This window comes from Nothobranchius furzeri, chromosome 1 (assembly GCF_043380555.1).
Source record: "Nothobranchius furzeri strain GRZ-AD chromosome 1, NfurGRZ-RIMD1, whole genome shotgun sequence".
NCBI lineage: Eukaryota > Metazoa > Chordata > Actinopteri > Cyprinodontiformes > Nothobranchiidae > Nothobranchius > Nothobranchius furzeri.
The window spans coordinates 66,927,790-66,949,820 of record NC_091741.1 but is presented as its reverse complement, the minus strand read 5'-3'; the positions used below and the strand labels follow the sequence as shown (position 1 = coordinate 66,949,820).

The 22,031-nt window shown below is 43.0% G+C and overlaps 1 protein-coding gene across 5 annotated transcripts in view; it reads left to right on the top strand.

The window, feature by feature from the left end:
* The window catches only part of LOC107380771 (protocadherin-1), a 240,387-nt gene that overhangs the window by 181,480 nt on the left and 36,876 nt on the right, over positions 1–22,031 (top strand). The gene's annotated exons all lie outside the window — the stretch shown is intronic.

The window sequence follows — 22,031 nt, the reverse complement described above, 5'->3', positions numbered from 1 at the left end:
CATGTTCATGAGTCTCACTCATAACAATCTTGTAAAAAAAAGTGTTTAATTTGGTCCCATTGCATCAACTTCAGCCTTTCCTGAGAGGAGGGGTGTCTTGTTCCTGAGTGATGGTCGGATGATGGACTGACATATCAGTGCTGGTCTGTAGAGGTGAAGAAAAAGCCAATGTTCTGTTTCATGGTGTCTTTGGAACCTTCACCTACGGTGATTATGATCGTGAGTGAAAGAAAGATCCTGGATCCAGATTAACCGTGTAGAAAAGTGGCAGGACTCTGCTTTCCTGGGAGTAGAGCTGCTGTACCTCCCCATCATACATAGCGAGTCAACCAAGTTTGTTCAAGCATTTAGTTACCCCCTACTGACCCCCCTCTGAGGGGTTTTCTGGTCTCATCCCAGTGGGAGAGGCAGCACAAGAAACAGACATCGCCCCCAGTGGTCGGTTTTACTACATTATAAATCCTTCTCCCTCCACATACAGGATCTTCAGAATCTGGTTCCACAAATACATCATGGCAGCTCCTTTTAAAGGATCCAATGGCTTCAGTTTGTAAAGCATTGGAAGAGGGAAATTTCACACGAATATACGCACTTTTTACAATTCAGAACACGAGAGCAGTGCTGTGAACATGGGAGGGCGATGAGCCGTGAAGCCAAAATGTTTAAATTAAAGACCTGAGACGTTTCACTGATCTCTGAGTTTACACTCTAATGACGGTGGAAGACTTTTAGTGTTTTTTGTTTCAACTCTGTTTAATTTGTCAGAGATCATTTAAATAATGTGCTGCTGTATATTAAGCAGCCAGTGAGAGTTTTGATTGGACTGTTGAAGAACCAGTCAACATGAGGCCGGACAACTAAAAGTGTGGATCAAGTACACGGTCACAAGTCCTGGGTGGATTGGGTGAGAATGAGAAGTCTGGCTCTCAGCATCGAGGGTGGGAGTTCTCTCTCAGAAGGGTTTCAGATTTAAAGCTTTTTTATTTTATCTTTAGCTGTAAAAAGAAAACTGAAGATGTCTTGCATCCTCAGACTGCTGTTATATTTTGATTAAAGCCAAACTGTGGGCTTAATTACTGCCATGATAAACAACACCCTTCTTCCTCTCGTCATCAAAGCACCAACAACACACTCTTTTGCAGACTTGCATAGCTCTAAAATAAAATATGCTTGTGCACGCACGCACACACACGCACGCACGCACGCACGCACGAACGCACTCACACACACACACACACACACACACACACACACACACACACACACACACACACACACACACACACACACACACACACACACACACACACAGAGACCATGTTGGGTCTCTATGGTGCAGCAGAACTGTGTTTATAGCTGTTAATGAAAACTGAGGCCAGAGTCCCAGAATCCCAGCGCTAATCACCATCCAACTCTCTGGACGGGAGAAAACGGTGGTGGTGGTAGTGGCGGTGGGGTGTTAGAGAATGAAACACAAGAGTGTGTCCATGTCTGAACATGCAGGAGAAATAAAATGTGTGCTGAAGGAGCTGTAGAGTATGTAAAGTGTTTGTTTAGAAGATCTATGATCATAACTCTGCATGACTATTAAATATCCCAGCAGAAATGGACAATGTTTCTCTGTGATTGTGTTGTTTTAATAGTTGTGTTCATCTTTAATCAGCAGATTATTTTTTTTTATTTTTTTAACCTCGACTGTGTGTACAGAACTTCAAAACACTGCTAATCACCATGCAAGTGGTTAGATCATGGAGGCTGGCGGTTTTCATCTTGGTCTGGCTTCATGGGAGCTAACAACGTTTCAGACCGGACTGGAGGATTGGAGTAGCTGTTGGTTTTCAGTCAAAGCAAAAAAAATCTAATAAATACATAATTACTCTGCTTTTTTAATTTATTTTTATTTTTTTTAACAAAAGGAAGAACAATATTGCGAATACAGCAACATCATACTCATTCTGGCTGGTTGGCTGTAAGCTGCATATCCAATCTGTGGCTCATGGACCAGTTGAGGCTGTCAGAGAGACACTGTGCAGTCGTCAACTGCAATTCAGAAGTGGTAGAGTTTTGTTCCACCAGCAGGCAGTTTGTGATAAATCGAATCACAAACCATAACTAACTCAGCTATTAGCACTTTTCATAAAACTTGACTAGCATAACAGCCCAAGCCTCTTTCATAAAACAATGCCACCATTTTACCACAAACTGAGCCGGCATCAGGGAGCCTTTGGTCCGTAAGTGGTTAGCCTGTGCCGGTAATGTGGTGTGATCAAGTGCTTTTCAGAGAAGATTATGCAGTGGCAGTACAAAGGGGTGGGGGTGGGGGGGTCTCAGCACTGTCAATGACTTCTTTTTAGATTGGACATAACTTGCTTTTTGTCCCAATTGAAGTCACGCTGCTTAAGGGTTTCTTACTAGTTGCTTCATGAGATGGCCGTACCTTACGCATCATTTGGAATTCTAGGATGTCTAAGGAAGATCTTGCCTTTCTCGCCTCTGATTGGCTAGGAAGGCTCAACTACGATCCTAGGATTCCAAATGGCACGTCCCTCACAGTTCCCCTGAACTGTTTGGTGATCTGTGCTTCAGTTGTAACCACCAGAAGCTCCTGGATATCTGCATTCCTCAAATTAGCCATTTCAGCTGATCCTGTTCACAAAAGTGAAACAGACTGGCCTTGGGGGCCTCTGTTCAAATGAGAGAGATTCCACAGCATCTCTGCGCAGCTTTAACCCCCCACTTTCAGGAGGGGTGAAGCAGGCCAAAGAGTATCAAAGTGAGCAGTGAGTCCTTCATTGCTCCATGATTTCTTTTAACTCTGAACAGGTGTTCTGATTTAATGGTGAAAATGATAAATGATTGTGTTTGATATAGCGCCTTCTAGGGTTCAACAACCCCCAAAGGCACTTGATTACACAACCAGCTATTCACACATGCAAACACACATTCACACGTTGTTGGTGATGAGCTACAATGCAGCCATGGATGTCCTGAGGCACACTGATTGAAGCAAGGCTCACGAACACAGGCGCCACCCGTCCTGACCACCACCAGCACACAATGTGGGTTAAGAGCCTTGCCCATAAACATAACTGTAATACCTTTTATTTTATATAATGTTTTATATACATCATTGTAAAAAAACATCTTAAAGCTCTCAGCTTTATGTCTTTACTAAAGTAGCTACATTTGTGCAAACATGAAAGGTTAACACATTTAAAGTTAAGTCCTGGTAGTCATTACACACACTGGTGAAATCCATCTCCACATTTGACCCATCCCTGTGGTGAGCTGCAGCTGTGGCTGCGCTCAGGACTCATTTGGTGGTTTAACTCCTCCAATCCATCCATCCATCCATCCATTTTATGAACCCGCTTTGTCCATGTAGGATCGCAGGGGGGCTGGTGTCTATCCCCAGCAGTCAATGAGCAATCAGGCGGGGTACACCCTGGACAGAGAGCCAGTCCATCGCAGGGCAACACAGAGACACACAGGACAAACAATCATGCGCGCACACACACCTAAGGACAATTTTGGGCAGACCAATCAACCTAAGAGTCATGTTTTTGGACTGTGGGAGGAAGTCAGAGTACCCGGAGAGAACCCACGCATGCACAGGGAGAACATGCAAACTCCATGCAGAAAGATCCCAGCCTGGGAAGCGAACCCAGGACCTTCTTGCTGCAAGGCAACAGCTCTAACCTCTGTTCCACTGCGCAGCCCCTCCTCCAATCCAACCCTGTAAAGCTGAGTGTCAAGCAGGGAGGCATTGGGTCCCATTTTTCAAAGTCTTTGGTATGATCCAACCAGGAATTGAACCCTGATCTCCAGAGCTGGTTGGTTCTGGTGCTGTCTGAAAGATCGGACCTGTCTTTTATTCACTGCAACTCCTTAAATGGCCTGATGATGCTCTTCTATGAAGAAAAGAAGTCAGTGACCTTTGTACATAAATAATCCTGATTCTAGGTGGTTCCATCCCACATGTTGTGATCAACCCAAGCTAAATCCTGCAGGTTTAGTCTGAAAGTTGCAGCTCTGAGCTGCTGGTTTTGTTCGCTGCCTGCAGGCGTCGCTTGTTGGATTGCAGCTCTTTTCATGCTCATTAGTGATGTGTGGGTTTATTGTATTACAACAATAAATCATGTCACCCGGGCAGCGATCATTTAAGCACGTTAAAGCCAACAGACACTGAGCCAGAGCCAAATATTTGCATAATTTCTAAAAAAAACCCTAAATTATAAAAAAAAGGAGATTCCAAGATATTTCTTGGATTGACAGCCGTTTGGACAGTAAAGTAACCTCTGCTGCTCTCATCCAAACCTCTACCAGCCTGCTACTGTTAGCACTGAGCCAGCACACAACACAAATGTGCATACACACAGACACACACACACACACACACACACACACACACACACACGCACAAATACACAGTGCCACACAAAAGGACGCACAACCAAAAAGGCAAAGATACAGAGAATCCAAATAATTACTGAACCCAGAAGTCAGCAGCTCTGTGCAGCCAGCAGTGTGTTTTCTTCCCTGTTGTGTGTGTGTTTGTTTGTGTGTGTGGGTAATGTGTACTTTAATGAGGATACAGAGGACAGACTGGTTTACTGAGAAAAAACTTCCAAATCCTATCACTACACTGGTTAGTGTGTGTCCACAAGTGTGTACAATTGTGTATTTGTTGAGCTGTGAGAACGTTGTTTTTTTATTTATTTAATTGTGTGTGTGTGTGTCTGTGTGGTGTGTCGATTTGTGTTACGTTTTGTTGTGTGTCCCACTCTGTCCACAGTAAACAACGACTTCTCATTAAAGCTTTCCGCACGACTGCAAGCGAACACCGAGTCCTGGAACCTGGATAATCCACTCCACAACACACACACACACACACACACACACACACACACACACACACACACACACACGCACACGCACACGCACACGCACACGCACACACCCACACGCACACACACACACGCAAGCCTTCTCCAGCCCACTGACTTACAAACCTAGAATCAGCTCGATGGTCACCTCAAAAGGAAAGGATTTATAGGATGGAGACAGGAGAGGTAAAAGAAGAAATAGGGGATGTGGAGGAGCAAGGGGAGGGGGAAGGACAACAAAAACAGAGAACAAAAGATGTGCAGTATTTAGGTTTGTGGAGAAACACTACAGAGGGAGGAGAAAGGGGATTAAATAGTCGTGTCTGAGGAGCAGAAAGGAGGAGAAAGTCACTAGGAGGAGGAAAAGAAAAGTAGGAATGCTGACAAAGACAATAGAGGAGGAGCAGCCGAGGGAGTGGGTGTATTTGTCAGTTTAATCCTCTCCCATTAGCAGCTCCTCTGTGTGCTGTAAGGATTAGCTTGTTGTTTGAGCTCAGGCAGGTCGAGGATCAGGGGGCTGCGTTCGCCCCAGCTTTCAGCCTCTAACGGCAGGCAGCGACCCACCGGGGGTCTCTCCTCTTCCAGAATCTCACAGAGGATTCACCATCAGAGCTATACGGCAAATCAGGGGACACTGCGTTACCCACGGCAACGGTTTAGAGGGCCCTCCCCTCAATTAACCTCTTGGCAAGACTCACAGGCACAAGCGCACAGAAGAGAGAGAAAGATAACTGTGCATTGATATGCAAGATACCAGCCGTGCACGCATTGGTTCAGAGTGCTCATAACTCAAATCACACACGCACACACACACACACACACACACACACACACACACACACACACACACACACACACACACACACACACACACACACACACACACACACACACACACACACACACACACACACACACACACACACACACACACACACACACACACACACACACACACACACACACACAATAAAGCACAGCTTAGCAGGAGATGCTGGTACTTATGATTCCGGTCACACAAGCAGAAAAAAGACACAGAGGTGAACATGGGTCAGTGGTGCTATCTGCGCTGCTAATGCAGAGCACAAGCACACAACAGAGTTTAAAGGTGACGCATCTCACACAACCACACACACACAAACACACGCACGCACGCACGTACACACACACACACACACACACTGCATCAAAACCAACCACAAGCTGTTTTGAACCACAGAAGTTCCTGCTTATTTTCAGTGTCTGAGGGGATGCTCCAGCTCATGAGTGGCCTCCAGTGTGAGTTCCAGCTTAAGGAACCTGATTGGTGGATACTGATGTGCTGGGTGTGGCCAAGGCTGCAAGGCAAGACTGAGGGAATAAGTGTGATGGCCTTCAAACGGCACATAGACAGACCAGCTTTCACATCACATCACATCATTCCTCTGTGTGTGTGTGTGTGTGTGTGTGTGTGTGTCGCTTGTGTGTGTGTGTGTGTGTGTGTGTGTGTGTGTGTGTGTGTGTGTGTGTGTGTGTGTGTGTGTGTGTGTGTGTGTGTGTGTGCGCGTGTGTGTGTGACTCAACAAGGGACAAAATAAAGCGTTTGTGTTATGTGGAAGGAAGTGCTGTCCAGAGGGGAGATCTTCTGCTCCAGTTAGAGCAGTCAGACACCAGCACCATCCTCCACGGTGCACTTCCTGTCCATTTTCTGTTGACCTCTGACCCCTGCTCGATGACTTCAACTCCGGAGGCTTGTTTTTGTTAGTTTAGAGATAATTTTCAACAATGAAATACTTTTTTGTTTGTCTAAAGCTGTTATGCTACATGTGAGGAATGATCATAAAAGTTAGTGACAAAAGCACTCAAACATCAGTTTAGAGTAATTACCAAATGACCACTTGTTGGTTCATTTATTGTGTGCTGTGAAAATGTCCCATTGAGAGTTTTGGTAAAGCAGCTAATAAAGCACCACTGCCTCTAAAACCATAAAACTTAGATAACCCTTTGATGCATAATGGTCACTACAGTGGACAGGAACTCAAAATAGTTATTTATTTATTTGTTTTTCCTATTAACTCATTTGCTGCCAACCGTTTCCTATTGATGCAGGCCTTCGTTGCCAGCTTTTCTTGCCGTTTTTACTGTTTATTTTAAGAATCATAGAATGTTGCGCGCTAGGATGATGTCGATGCCAAAACAACCAAAACAAAGAGACTCACCTCTTACATCAGGAAGAATCCGTGTGTTTCGAGCGTTATCCGTTCTTTCATAATCCGTTGTCGAATTGTGATGGGCAGACGCTTTTCCGGTTTGTGCCTCACTTTTTTTACAGGAACGGCCCAAAACGATCTCCTAACACATGGATTCTCTGCTTCCTGATCATGTGACGTGTAACGTTTGTGGATGAACATCGGCTTCAGAGCTGAGATGCTTGTTCTCTAGGCGCGGCGGCTCGTTCCGATGCCCACACAGTAAAAAAATGCAAATGACGACTTTTCGTCATTGGCAGTGAATGAGTTGGATCTAAAATGACGACTTTAGTCATCAATGGCAGTGAATGAGTTGAGAACAGCTGTTGAAAACTTTATTGCATTTGAGTCCCTCCATTTGAACTTCAGTAAGTCAAGCCAACATATTTCATGTTCAGAATGCATGCTGTCCACTGAGGTGGCAATGTAATAAATTATTTGTAAATTATTAAATGATACAAAACATATTTGTTTAAATTTGTTTCATTCACACCTAAAGATGAATGAAAAAAAAAGTTTAAAAATCCTGGTTGAAGATTTCATGATTCATGCATCAAAGGGATAAACTCCAAAGTAGAAATGCCCTTCATATTTAAATTAGTCACACAATAATGGCCCTTACTCGAATCTACTGGAAATCCTTTGATGGGTTTTACACAATCACAATTTTTGTTTGATCATTTTTGAATAACCCCAAATTCTTCTCATTTGCATTTTAATCAAAATAGTCTTCAGGTTTAACTCAACAACTTTTACTTTTCACTCAGCAGCTTTTTTGTAGAAGTTTACATCTTAGTCTGAGTTCCCTAATTACCTACACACAGCAGCTTTAACATTTCTACAAATGTTGGTCCTCCTACACTTCTTTCTTAGATTGGATTATTACAAAGCTGAAATTACCCCAGAATGTTTCTGGTTTTGATTGTAAGTAAATTAAAGTGCATAATAAATACATGAACAACAGAAGGCCATGTGACAGTTGTGGCTTACATTAAGATCTGCGATGTCCAAGTGATCAATCTTCAGCCTTCTAAAGGGTGTAATAACCATGTTGTTACAGAAAGCACCTTTCCTGTCCTACTAAAAAAAATTCTCCGTAATCCATCAAATCAATTACATTTTATTTACAGAAGTTTGCATTTTTGTCAGTCAGTCATGATGGAGGCAGAGAGTAAAAATGTCAGTTTGTTAAACATTTAGTCAAAACGGGTTTTAAAATCTTTCTTTGGGTTGAGATTAGCTGATGGTTCGCTTTGAGCTCGTCAGATTTAAATGTCTGATCAGATCAATGTCTGAAAACGAGTGACTCAGCGTTTAAAACTGCAGCCTTTAAGCTACTATCTGGACAGATTCCCATCCAACTCTTCTTCAAGTGCCTTGTACCTTCAGGGTTTCACAGATACTCTAAAACACCTCAAAGAACCGAAAAGGATGTGTGAGATACGTCCTGACACGCTTCAGGGTTCAGATGAAGTTTAGCTCATGTTGGTATGTTTGTAGTCATCATTCCATTTTCTCCTAAATGGTTTACTTCTTCTTAATGCGCCGTTTTCAGCATGGATGCTGTTCAGACAGAACGTCACTGTGCAGCTCAGCAACACGTGTGAGAAGGATTCTGAACTAAACCCATCACACTTACCATTGTCTCTGAATGCATTCATAAAATTTTTGAACTATTTGAGGGATGCAACAATTATGTGTCACACTTGTTTAAGTAAAAACGATCAATTTAGTCAATGTTTAAACAAAATTGTCACAGAATTTTAAGATTTAAGTCTTAAATTATGAGCCACAGTTTGAAATGTGTGGTTTGAGACAGCAGGAGGCTCTGATAGGATGTGTTGTTGTGATTAAAGGTCCAAACATGGATACAAATCTAAATTTAGTCAGCAGAGTACATCATAGAGGAGCTGTTCCAGTTTAGGAAAAGAAAGTAAAGAGTGCAATGACTTCATGGACTTGAAGATGTTTGCTGGAAACTTTTAAAGCAAGGTATGGATTTTTCTGGCTCTGCACTTTTCACACACTGCTTTAGCTATTCAAGAAACATACAGTATCACAGTCGTCTATTAATATTCCCAGCTGCTTGGCGGTTAATTTTCTTCTTTTGTGTATCCTCTCTCCTCTGCCTCTGCGACCTGCTAATTTACCCACAGGGAGCAGAAAGTTTCATCTTCTCCTAATAAACCTAAATTCTCCTGTGTTCATGTGTGTGTGTGTGTGTGTGTGTGTGCGTGTGTGTGTGTGTGTGTTTGAGTCTGCTCAAAGACAAGGAGGCGCAGCCATGCGGTAAATTGTCCTTGTCATCCGTGTGTCACCAGTGTAGTCGGTAACCTTAACGAGGACTCTGTGTCCGCTCACTCGTGCTCTGTGGCGTTGGTCTCTGAGGGGCCTCTGATCAGCATCCTCTTCTCGGAGCCGGGATGCAGCTGATCCACTGGGACACTACTCTCCACACAACGGGGAGGTCGCTGCTGATCTACTCGGGATGCCCCTGGGCTGCATCACAGATAAGTTAGAAAAATAGAACCAGGCCGTTGGGTCCTTGCAATGCATGTTCGTCAAAAAAACAACACAACAAATAATGAGCTCAGTTGGTGCCTGGACCTTTCTGGGTTCTAGGCCTTGCTCATAGGTCCGGGCTAGAAACTAAATCAAAAGATGTGAAACTTTATCTCATGGAGAAGGGAACCATTAATTAACATCAATGTTTTGTACAGTTTTTCACTGGAATTGTACATAATTCAGAAATGTCCTCCTTCCAAATAGTATCATCTAACTTATGTTCCAATACAACGTGACACAGGTCATGGATGCAAGAGACAAAAACGAGTTTACTCCGAAGGGTGGCTGGGCTCTCCCTTAGAGATAGGGTTCGAAGCTCGGTCATCTGGGAGGGGCTCGGAGTAGACCCGCTGCTCCTCCATGACGAGAGGAGCCAGTTGAGGTGGCTCTGGCATCTAGTTATGTTGCTTTCTGGACACCACCCTGGTGAGATTTTCCTGGCACGTGCAACTGGGAGGAGACCTAAAGGGAGACCCAGGACACGCTGGAGGGACTATGTGTCTCGGCTGGTCAGCCTTAGGATTCCCCCAGAGGAGTCTGGGCGTCTCTGCTTAGGTTGCTGCCCTGGCTGAGCCAGGTGGAGGTGTGGCTGCCTCACCTGGAGACCAGTGCAGTGCAGCCACGCAGTAATTTGCTGACGTTTTTCAGCTTAGCCATCAACCACAGCTGATTCTAAATACATTTGGAGCAGAGTTTTTAACCTGAGGATGGAGATGTAATTATGGTTTGGGGCTGAAATATTAAATTTAAAGTAAGTTGCACTAAACTGCCACACTAATGATTACACATGTGGACAGTGCATGAGACACTCATCTACACAGATTATCAGCAAAAAAAGTAAATTTTAGGCGTTACTTGCTCTTTAAACAAGTTCAAGTTGACTGTGTGGTTGGCAACATGGTAACAGAACATGCTCCACCACACAGCGGGATGATGATATCATATATTTTTGTAAAGCCAGAAGAAATGCTGCAGGTTCTCTTGGTCGACTATTTCAGAAACGAGTTGATAAAAGCGAGCCTCCACTTGAAACTGCAGGTTTAAAGCTTCTAAGTTCTCCACATGAATCACCAGCCAGGGCGTTACTAGCAGGTGGAAAAGGGGTCAGCATGTCTTCAGTCCCTCCTCTGGCTGTGACGCAGCCTCCTCCACCCGCTCCACGTCTCCTAAAACATCTCCTTCTTTCACACTCTCATGCTTATCGCCCCTCGCAGCGATTTGGTTGTGATTCTTCACTGCAACCACTTCCCTGGCTGCTCACTCCGTCTCTCACACAGTGTCGTCTTTGTAAACGGATCCTCGGCTCCGGCCTGCATTTGCATGGGCGGGAGCCAATAAGGCGTTTGGCAGCGAGAGGAGGCCGACTGGGAGAGTAAGGAGGAGAATCTCATTTCCATTTATAACGAGGCCTTTTCTGCAGGCAGCCAGAGACCCAGAAAACACTGAGAAATGAATTTATTTATGTACGGTTTTGTCAAAGATCTCCCCCAACGCTTGAAGTCGTTCCAGGAAGCCAATTACGCCTTGAATTACGAGTGAGACGTTTCTTTAAATTTACTTTGCTTTTTTCAGCTTGCTCGTCTTTTTTTTACGTTAAAATCGGAAAGAAGAGATCATCTGATGAGCAGTCGAACCAAACCGAGGCGATTGCAGCGTCCCCGCTCCATCTTCATGTCTCCCTTTTGTTCCGATCAAAGTGGTGGGTTTTCGTTGGCTTGCCTGCTGCTCGGCTCCAGGCTCGTATAAAAAGCAGGAGCTTTGGGGTGATAACCAAACTCACTCCTTTTGCTTTTACTGTAAATGTCAACGGAACTTGGTCCTAGAAGCAGATAGAGACTCGAACGCCTCCACATCCGGACAATACGATGTGCAGGACGACTAGGAGGGCTTTATAAAAATCACGATGGAGGAAGAGAGGACTGGGTGAGAATATAAAACATCTTATATTCTTCAGGATTGTGTTTTTTTTTTTTTTTTGCCTTTTCTAATCTGCGATGCAAAAGAATTAAAGCGTGGAGCTGAGCTGTTATCTCTTGCACACAGCACGAGAAAGAGAAGAAGCGAAGGCAAGAGCTGAATAATGAATCAAACACACCACAACGCCCTTTACTTTCTCCATACTTCACCTTAAATACTGAGAGGCCTTCTCTCAGCCTAACACCAAACAGGCCACTGCAGGAATCCTGATGGATCACTCCCGCTGCTGCTGTTTGTTTCTCTTCCTGGGACTCTCTGAGTCCTGACTCAGCTGGTGACATTTTTGCATAAAGTAGACCGAGAGCGACTGCGGAATGAGGAGGATGTGAGCAGCTGGGCAGATCAGTGAGGCACGCTGGGAAGTCTCAGCAAGAAGGCGGGAGGATGGACCAGCGGGAAGGACAGTTCCTAAGTGGGAGTAGAGAGATGTCAGTTTTCTGGTTTTCCTCAACAGGTTTGCATCCTGGCTTTCAAAAACGTTTCAGAAACATTTAAACCAAAATAATTATTTGTACTCTTTAGTAGTGTTGTCACTGTTCTGATGCTGCGTGCCTAACATAAGAATCATATGGTTGACTTGAGTCAGTCAGCCTGAAGGACTTCGTGTTTTGGATCAGGGTTTCAGTTTTAAAGACGTACTGTGGTCATTTAGAAGTGTTCTGTTGCTTATCAACACAAAGGACCAAAGGTGACATCAACTATTCTCTGTAAACAATAACAAGCCTTCTGACAGGAGCAATACTAACAAGTCAGGTTGGTGGCAGATTAGATGGACATTTCTGGTATTTAAAACAACCCTTGATCCAAAAAGTAACACCAGTGCATTGGAACTCTATGTTATCTGTTTTTAAACCGTTATATTTTACCACAAGATTGTTTTGTTTGGTTTATGCTGCTGGTTGCAGCTGAACAAATTGCTTTGCATTTGTTTGTGCTATTGTTGCGGCGGTATTGCGACACCTTGTTGCACCAGTTGATGTGTGTGAAAACAGGATTAAGACACATTTTTACACACTAGCTTATATGCACATGGCACAGTAAACCGTGTTGCCTTTTTGTTTTTTTAGGGTTACTGTTTGTAGAGACTTTAGTGACCATTCTTTAACTCATTCCCTGCCATTGATGACTAAAGTCGTCATTTTAAATCCAACCGTTCACTGCTCATGACGACTAAAGTTGTCATTTTGCATTTTTTTACTGTGTGGGCATCGGAACGAGCCTCCGCACCTGAAAACAAACATCTCAGCTCTAAAGCCGATCTTCATAGGCATACATCACACGTCACATGATCAGGAAGCAGAATATCCATGTGTTAGGAGATCGTTTTGGGCCGCTGCTGTAAAAAAAGTGAGGCGCGAACCGAAAAAGCTTCTGCCGATCACAATTCAACAACAGATTATGAAAGAACGGATAACGCTCGAAACACGCGGATTCTTCCTGATGTAAGAGGTGAGTCTCCGCTTTGTTTTGGTTGTTTTGGCGTCCTCCTAGGGTGCAACGTTCTGTGACTCTTAAAAAAACAGTAAAAACGGTGAGAAACGCTGGCAACAAAGGGCTTTACCGATCAGGAAACGGCTGGCAGCGAATGAGTTAATAACTGCTGTCACGATATTTGGATCAATGAGAGAGCTATACTAATGGTGGTGATGATGATGATGGCGGTGAGGATGATGATGGTGGTGATGAGGATGATGATGGTGGTGGTGAGGATGATGATGATGGTGACGATGATGGTGATGATGATGATGATGATGATGATGATGATGATGATGTGGTGATGATGATGAAGACTGTGGTGATGATGGTGATAATGATGATGGTGGTGGTGAGGATGAAGATGATTATGATGATGATGATGAAGACTGTGGTGATGATATTGATAATTATGATGGTGGTGGTGAGGAGGATGATGATTATGATGATGATGGTGATGGTGATGATGATGATGACCTTATATAAGACCTCAGTGTTTCAGACAAACATGACTAATCATCAAAATGTCAGAAGATTAACGCAGAAACAGGTGATTGGTCAGTTGGGTGAGAGGAACTTCCTGTGTAAAGTAGCCAGGATCCATGACAGGCATCTGGGAGGGGCTTAGGAAACACTTGCTGCTCTTCATTGTTGAATGGAGACAGCTGAGGTAGATTGGGATTTGGATGCTGTTTTTTTTTTTTTTTTGGTCTCTTGTCATTGGGAAGCAACTGGAGAATTAGCAGAAAACAGAGCTTTAAGGTTCTCTGCTGATCTTTCTTATTGTAAAAACATGTTTATTTACAATAACGTATTTAGAGTTTGTGTAATAAATCTAAAATCAGACTAAAGGACTTTAGCATTCAGTTTAAGAACCAATAATTGAGTAAATGTTTATATGGATTCTGTGTAAGCTATGACAAGGTCATGTGACCTTAATCATCATCTGATTTCAGCTTTGAGTACATTCTGACTTTGAAGCAGTGGTGCAATTTATTCTGATGGAGGACAAACCTTTCTGTGTATCTCTAAGTGACTTTTAGTCAGAAAAACTGTATTTTTATGGGTCTTCCTGTCTGAGTAATGGTTGATAAGGATTCAAGGTGACGGGGGCTAAGGCTGGTGCTGTTTAACACACGGTACGGTGCTAATGGAGCCCTCCAGTCGCCCCTCTCCTCTCAGTACCCACCATCAGGAGCAAACTTCCAGCCACGGCAATGTGAGATTTCACAGCTTCCTTCAGAAGATAATCTGATGTTAATTACCGTGGGGTGCCAATAAATCACTCACAGTCATGTCATAAACATGAAGGGGTCCTTCATGCATCATTATAGCCGCACAGAGACACGCGAGCACAGGCCTTTCGCCGTGACACGCTCCACTTTGCATAAAAATCCCTTCATTATCCCGCCCCATCGTTTCCCCTCACACGACAGCGAAGGTTTCACGCTAACAGCCTCCTCCGTGTCTTTCTTCACTTTCACTCATGTTACTGGTGTCATTTTACAAGATGGCTTCACGTGGAGCTCTATAAAGCTGCCTTAATGTGGGCAGAGGGACGGAGGATGTAGGTAATTACAGACTCTTCAGCTCTTCATTAGAATCGATTGCGTATTTGATGCATTTAGAATAATTTCATGAAGTGATTAATTTGCATTTAAATGGTTAATTCATTTACTTTTTATATTTTCTTTACTCTGTTCAGGGCGATTCATGTCCCAGCGTCCTACTGAGTTCTTTGATTGCCGTTTAAACTCATCAGATGCTCTGCTCCAGATTAACTCTAACTCACACTGCATTTCTGGAAACAGAAACTTTCACATTTAGAATGGAACCGGCGACAAACTCAGAATAGGAGGAGCTTTGAGTCCTGAGTCTGAGAGATGTGGGCCAAGTTTGTCCTGAACCAGACTGCTGATCCCATCTGGTGTCCATTATGATAGATAGACACTGGCTGACAGCTAAAGGAATTAAGAGATTTCATCACTAAACTAGCATACGATCAGACATAAACTTGTGCTTTCTTTGGTGAGTCAAATCACAGATCATCATAAGATGCCATAAAATATCAAGAGACGCGACGGGCTGTTGTCCTATAAATTTAGCAGAGAACAGCTGCTCAGCTCGACCATGGCCACATCGTTCTTGGATGAATGTGGTGGGTTTTATTTACAGACATTCTCATCATGAGATCCAGTTATGTATTTATTTTTTCTAATTCAGATTCACTTCATAGAACAGAGGGTACATTTGCTGTAAAATAATAATAATATATATATATATATATATATATATATATATATATATATATATATATATATATTGTATTCGTTAGCATGGATCGGTGTCTGCACACAAGGATCAGACAGTGGCAGGATAACAGCAGCGGTAGAATCAAAACAACTCAAGAACACAAACAAAATATTTGCATTCATCAACATGGGTCCGTCTGTTTCCCGGCTGCCGATGTACCTTTTTGAACATTTTTACTAACTCTGACCCAGTGACAGGCTGCTCAGTTCCCATAAATATCAGAAAACCCCTCAAAGCTTAACATTGTTAAAAAAAGGGTGATAATGTTTTTGCCTATGTCTGAATGTTAATCAAAGTACCTCATAAACCACTGGATGGATTTTATCTCAACACTCAGAAAGTCGTCAGTAGTTAAACGTCTACAACTGATTACCAGTTGGAATCAATTCCAGATGGTTAGCACAGCCAACTGTGGACAATAAAACTGTTAGTTTTACAGATGATGAGCTGATGTTTGGGTGGTCTTGAGGGTCACTGACACCATATCCTCTGAAGATGGAACAACATATTTGCCTAAAGGTTTTGCATACATTTTGTGGGTCAATCTTGTTTGTTAGAAAAATATCCCACAAGATCTTTAAGTGATTCCCATTTAAATATGGCAACCACAGCAAGGATGAATTAGAAAACAAAATTAAGCTTTAGTCGTGGAGCTAAGGTTTGGTGTCAGGGGGACTGAGAATTGTTTTCATTTTTAGATACATTGTTTATTTTCAAGCTAGAGTCCATTTGACAAAACAATTTCATCTCAGCACCCCCAAAGGTTCTGTCATGTCTCGTGGCACGTGCTTAACCCAAGACATGCAGAAATCTGACTCGACGAGCAGGTAGGATGAAATTAAAGTCTTTTATTATTAACGGGAAGAAAAAGGCACAGGTACGTCCTGTGGGGAGGGTGAGCAGTAGCTCGAGTCCATAAACGTTCGGGGAGAACGAGGTAAGGAAGCCGAGGTGAGCTCCGATCAGTCCAGGGGTGATCAGGAACAGGTTAGACAGCGGATGGAGTCCAACCAGGCACAGCGGAGGAGGATGGGACGTGGTGTGAATGTCCAGTCGGTAAAACAGCAGGTTGAGGCAGGATGGATGAGATTCTGGAGAGCACAAACAACACCAGATTTCAGGGTAATCCAAAGAGTAATCAGAGCCAGTCCAAGTTCAATAATCCAAGATATCAATAATCCGAGTGACGAGAACGAGTTTACAAAACAAACAAGAGTGAGTGGCTGGGGCTACCTATACAGGAGCAATCATCCGGCGTAAGGTGTCTCCATCCTCCTTTTATACCCGCGTCCCTGATTGTAGATCTTCTGCAGCTGCAGCCCCCTCCGCTGTCACCTGTGGGAAATCAGCTTGATAGCGTGAGATGGGAATGCTGTCACTCACCTCGGCTCAGGTACATGACAGGTTCTTAATTTCTTCAACTTGGCAAATACTATATTTTAATTAAAATAATTTAAATATTCTTTGGATTCTTTTGGATTTCCACCATGGAGGCAGCAGTAGCACAGAAATTAGCTCATCACCACCAGCGTGTGAATGGATGAATGACACTGTGGTGTAAACCGTCCCCTGACTCTGAAAGGTGCTATACAGGTGTGAGTTATTATCATTGCACTTCCAAACAATTCTGGTGCCATTTGTGAGATCCAGATAAAAACAAAGATGACCACATCCACTAAATCACTGAGATCATCAAAGCTAAAATATGCACAGATAAAACAGTTTAAGTGAGTTTTTATGCTGTTAAATCCTTTGTTCCTCAGTTTGTTCCTGTGATGGTGTTTGAGGTCAGGATTCTCTCCACAGAGAGATTTTAATCCCCAGAGAGCCTGACTGCACAGCTGATATATAACCCCTAAATTCACAGCAACACAAAACTAATTCCTCTCCTGTTGTGAGTCTCCATTTTTAATGAGCAGACAGGTGACTTCTACAACCTGGACCCGGTCAGGGCCAGCCAATTAAAGAAAGCTGAGTGCACTGTGTGTACTCACAGCTGTATCTGTGTTCCTGAACATCTGGTTGGAGTCGGCCTGCTGCACTACTGACCAGGCTGACGGGTCTATTAGGGGCTGTGAGTTAGACCTGAAAAAGGAAATGACACGGCAGCAGGAGGTACACTCGCTGCTCGAAGAACCCGTCGGAATCTATCAAATTGAACCTGGATTAACCGTGATAGCTGCTGCTGGAGAACATTTACCCCATACATGAACACTATGGACTCTGATCCTGCTGCAGGACTGTCATCAGTGCAAAAGTATTTCTACTTTACATTGAATCTGTTGTAAGGTCAAGGCGCGAGCATCAACTGTAAATATTTCACTGATTTCAAATTGTCTATATCTTATATAAAATTAACAGTTAATAGAGAATAATAATAATAATAATAATAATAATAATACATTTTATTTAAAAGCACCTTTCAGAACATCCAAGGTCACTTGACAGAAAATACTTAATAAGATACAATAAAACAATAATAAAACCCAAACAAGAAAAAACAAAGAGAGAAACAGTTCAATAAAATCAGTTCAATAAAACATATGTGTTTTGAGTTTTGTTTTGAAAAGGGTAAAACTGTCGATGTTCCTGATGTCTGGGGGAAGTGAGTTCCATAGACGAGGAGCAGAGCGGCTGAAAGCTCTGCTCCCCATGGTAGCGAGACGGGCAGAATGAACAGCAAGATGGATGGAAGAAGAAGAAGATCTGAGAGAACGGGAGGGGGTGTTAATACTTATACGGTCTGAGATATATGGAGGAGAGAGGTTGTGGATTGCTTTGAAGGTATGGAGGAGAATTTTGAAGATGGACCTGAATTTAACTGGGAGCCAGTGAAGCTGCTGGAGAACCGGGGTGATGTGGTGAAAGGAAGGGGTTCTGGTGATAATACGGGCTGCTGACCATAAAGAAGTGAATTGCAATAGTCGAGACGGAAGGTGACGAGGCTGTGGACGAGAATGGCGGCAGTGTGAGGGGTAAGGGAGGGGCGAAGACGGTTTATGGAACGTAGATGGAAGTATGCTGACCGAATTATGTTATTAATGTGAGCTTGAAAAGAAAGTGAGCTGTCGAGGATGACACCCAGACTCTTGACGTGAGGGGAGGGGGAGACTATGGCGCTGTCAATAGATAAAGAAAAGCTGTCAGAATTTGAGATGGTGGATTTAGTGCCAACTAGAAGAAGTTCAGTTTTATTGCCGTTGAGTTTGAGGAAATTAGAGGTGAACCATGATTTGATTTCTGAGAGGCAGAGTGTAAGGGAGGATGGTGGGAGAGTTGAGTTGGGCTTACTGGAAATGTAGAGCTGGGTGTCATCCGCGAAGCAGTGAAACTGGATATTGAATTTACGGAAGATTTTGCCGATAGGGAGGAGATATACTATGAAGAGGAGGGGCCCCAGGACAGAGCCCTGGGGCACACCTGACTTGACTGGGGAGGGTTCTGAGGAAAGGGATTTTAACTGGATGAACTGAGTGCAGCCAGTAAGGTAAGATTGAAACCAGCGGGGGGGGGGGGGGGGGGGGGGGGATGCCTAAGGAAGAGAGTCTATTGAGGAGGATGGGATGAGAAATGGTGTCAAAGGCCACACTCAGATCGAGGAAAATGAGAATAGAGATTAAACCAGAACCAGCAGCAATGAGTAGGTCGTTAGTGATCTTGATGAGAGCTGTTTCTGTGCTGTGGTGGGGACGGAAGCCAGACTGAAACTGTTCCTAAAGGTTATTGCAGGTGAGATGGGAGTGCAGCTGAGATGCAACGGTTTTCTCTAGAATTTTGGAAATGAAGGGAAGATGGGAAATGGGACGGAGGTTATTGAAATCATTGGGATCTCAACCAGTTTTTTTTAGAATAGGGCTGACTGAAGTGGATTTGAATAGGGAGGGGACCGTACCAGAGGATAGTGAGGAATGAATAATGGCTGTTATAAAAGGGAGCAGAGAAGAAAGGCAGGATTTAACTAAAACTGTTGGAATAGGGTCCAGTTGACAGGTGGATGGTTTGGATTTGGTGATGTAATCTAATAGTTCTGAGGGATGGGGAAGTTTAAAGGAGGAGAACTGAATGGAGGGTTCAAATAAATCAGGAGAGGGAGGGGAGGAAAGAGGTAAAGAGAGATGGATTCTATTGACCTTATCATTAAAACACTGAAGGAGAGAGTTACAGGTTTCTGAAGAGTAAAGATGGATGGGTAAGGAGTCGGGAGGCTGAAAAATGCTGTTCATGATGGAAAATAATAATAGAATAATAGAAACTAATAGAACTAACAGCCAACTATATTAATTTATTAAAATTTGTTCTCAGCATAGAAATAAAACTAATAGAACTAATAGAACAGAGGTAGGATTGTTGTTTCAACGTCCATGTTTGTTGCAGTTTCCCCATCCACCAACTTCATCAGAAAGTGAAATTTAAAGGTGCATGATGTAACAATGAAGCAATATTGACATCTTGTGGTCAAATGTGGGCACTGCAGCCCATTTTCCAAATACATGAGTTGCTCTCTCACTCTTTCCGTGAATACTGTGGGTGTTACTAATTACGGCCAGAAGGTTCTAGATGGCAAGGGAAGACAAGTCATACGCAGTAAGTTGATAAGAAGATAAATACATTTCACAGTAGTACGAAAAAGAGATATTTTAGAGCAGATTCTTTGTTTCTAATTCACCATTAGCATTATTAGCTCACCGTTCTAGCCTCTAGCCTTCTTCACCTGATATTAGAGGAAAACAAAAAGATGCTGTGGCTTCTTAGGGGTTCAAGAAAAAAACTGCTGGGTTGCTCATGTTTCTGGCTTGGGATCTTTACAAAACACGGTGGCATTTTGCTGGCTGGTGTTGACTTGGCACAGACCCTGCAACCCTGCAGGCCCTCAGGTTGGAAACAGTGACCACATCCCTCTTTGGCCTTTTTGAAAAGGAATAAAAAAGAGAAACCCGCAGCCAGCTGAGAAGGAATTTCGTTTTGTGATTATTTCACTGTAAAATGTTGTACCTTTAATAGGATTAACCACTTTTAGTACCCTTTTAGGGCCTTTAACAATTCAGCAACCATTTGATCAATAAAAGGTTTGCACTTGTGCAATATTGTTTTACCTCTGTGTTTTTACAGAATTTCAGATGCATGAAAGATGAATCAAACCAGTAAACATTCACAACTTACCTAATCAGCACAGAGACATAGATAAAAAAATTACATGGACCAATATCTCTCTTTGATTGTTGGTTTAAATTGGAAGAAAATATGTAAATTTCAAATTTACTAAAGGTTTGAATGTCTATTCCAAGTGCAATTTAAGTTTTTGAGTCTTTGCATTTCACGTAGCCCACATGAAAGGACATTTGTGTTTCATTCTCGGCTGCCAGTCAAACAGCTTCTTTCTTCCCTGATGCAATTTGCTGACTTTTAAATGAAGCATTATGCTGCGGTTAAAAGGAAACCTGCCCACGTGTATCCCTGCTGTGGCAAAAGACATCTCATTCTCAAAGGGCCCAGCAATTTCCAACACACGTTTAGATTAAAAAAAAAGTCTGGAAAGCTGATTATATACTAAAGGGAAAGAAATGAGGAAAAAGAGCAATTTGTTGAACAGTTGCTTTTGCAAAAGTCTAATTTGCCACGTTTTTAAGTGAAGAACGTCAGACGTGGTTGCATCCATGGGAAATTTGTCAAACGTGTTAAAAAATGATTAGAGTAGTGGTTTTCTCTCACACTTCGTCTCTCAGAGAAGTTAGATGAAACTAGTTGAGTGTCTTGAACATGAGTGTCCAGCCTGAGACTGGGAGATCAGAATCCATGGTTGGGTCATACCCCCCACTTGACTCCGAGCACGGCTGTGTCTGCAGCTCACCGCTCCCCCAGGGGAAGGGTCAAATGCAGAGTACAAATGTCGCCAGTGTGTGACGACTAATAGGACTTTAACTGTAAACCACAGAGCGGGAATGCTTAAAAAGCACAGATGATTTTAAAAATCAAATCAGCCGATGAACCAGATTAAGCTTCACCATTAATGTGACTTCAGCAGCTCTGGTCAGACTTATCTCCGGTAATTAGAGTGTTTATGGTTTGAGGTGAGGATGTGAAATTGAACATGATTAGAGCACATCTGGCGATGCAGTCATGATGTAATGCGTAGCTACTACACAATAGTGTTGTTTAGTTTGCAGCAGCAGGACTGGAGGACTGTGGATTGGATAACAATCTTCACTCTAGATGTGTAACGTTGAAAATAAACCCCCTAAGACTCTGGAAACTTTAGCTGTTTGCTTCCTTTTAATGAGCTGCGTCTGAAGTCTCAGATTGACTCTTTTTTCTTGACTAGAACTATGAAGATTCATCTTGGACAAAGTTGATGTTCAGTAAAGTAAATAAAATAAAATAAAATAAAAAAATGTCAGACTTTTGTTCTACAGTCTGAATCTCTTTGAGTTCTTGATATGAACGGAGATGTAATGAGGCTGCTGCTGCGTCGACAGCATGTCACTGTGATTTACTGTTTGGGCTTTCATCTCACACACACACACACACACACACACACACACACACACACACACACACACACACACACACACACACACACACACACACACAC